Source organism: Mandrillus leucophaeus, unplaced genomic scaffold (assembly GCF_000951045.1).
Source record: "Mandrillus leucophaeus isolate KB7577 unplaced genomic scaffold, Mleu.le_1.0 Scaffold40, whole genome shotgun sequence".
Lineage (NCBI taxonomy): Eukaryota > Metazoa > Chordata > Mammalia > Primates > Cercopithecidae > Mandrillus > Mandrillus leucophaeus.
In genome coordinates this window covers 5,626,331-5,627,663 of record NW_012104254.1, presented here as the reverse complement: position 1 = coordinate 5,627,663, position 1,333 = coordinate 5,626,331, and the positions used below count along the sequence as shown (strand labels likewise).

The 1,333-nt window shown below is 43.7% G+C and overlaps 1 pseudogene; it reads right to left on the bottom strand.

The window, feature by feature from the left end:
• Positions 1–111: 111 nt before the first annotated feature.
• Positions 112–558, bottom strand: LOC105548108 (annotated as a pseudogene).
• Between the last annotated feature and the right edge of the window lie 775 nt (positions 559–1,333).

Sequence of the window (1,333 nt, the reverse complement as noted above, 5' to 3'; positions counted from 1 at the left end):
AAAAAAAAAAAAAAAAAAAAAAACTAAAACAAAACAAATTTTAAAAATCTGCTTAGCCACATCCTACTCCCCTGTTCGGTGGCTTTCTCCCTGTTCTCCTAATGAATGTCTTTAGGGTCTTCCTTTTCTCCTCTGGCAGACACTCTTCCATTCATCCAATTCCTTCTCCATTAAAAGGGATTTAGCAGTGGTCTCTGAAAACATGTCTAGCAGGATGTCCACTTTCAGCTGCAAGAGACTGTTCTCTTCCTCCAGTTGCTGGTTCTGCCTGTGAAGGCACTGGGCCTCCCTCCGGTCCACACCTCCACTAATCCCTGTCTCTGCTATCCACTGGTCATTTTCAAACTTCAGGCTTTGTGTTCGTTTTTGTTTTATGAACCTTTTCCAGGTTCATAGTGGGAATTCCATAGTCCAGGCCCAGCTCCATCTCCTGGGTTGACCGATCCAAAGAATCAGGTTGGAGAGAGAAGCAGAATTCCAAGGAGGCATCTTCTTGGGACTAAACATATTCCCAAAGAGGGGCATCTTTGGCTTGATGATGGAAAAGCCAGTGCTCCCTTCTCCTGACATATCCCAGAAGCCAGGGATACCTCAAGACTTCCTGCAAGGACCCTGTCCACATCCCCATCACCCACTGTGACCACAGTCTGCCAGCCTTCCTCATGGATTATTCTAATTATTAATTGGGAATAAGTAAAGTGAAGACAAAAGGTCTCCAGAAATGCTGGAGACAGTGTTGTTGACTCTTCTTTTACTCTCACATCCACTTTTGGTCTCTCAGCAACTCTTACTAGCTCTAACTGAAGATTATGTTTATGTATGTGTGTGTGTGTATGTATATATATACAAAAAATAGTGATAAGAGCTATTATATATGTAAGAACTAATACATATATATCCAAAATTCTGGCACTTTTCGCTACACCTTACCCCACTGCCACCTTCTTGGTCAAAGCCACATTTCTTACCTGGATTACTGTAGAATACATTATAGCAATACTGCAATTACTAGATTACTTTCTGTAACAGATCATTTTCAACTGACCACCCACTTGCACTTTTGCTGTCTGTAATCTATTCTCAACCCCACAGCAGAATGATCGTGTTGAAAGGAAACCATTTCTCTGTTCAAAACTTTTCAAAGGCTCCCCACCTCACTGAAAGTGAAAGCCCAAGTCCCTTCCGTGACCCACCAGGCTCTGTCTGTCCTGGCCACTGGGCTGTCCCACACCCCTGTCATTCATGACCATTCTGAGCTAATCTCCTGCCTCTCCCACCCTTTAACTGCTCCAGCCACACGTGTCTTCTACTGGTGCTTGAATGAGCAGGCATA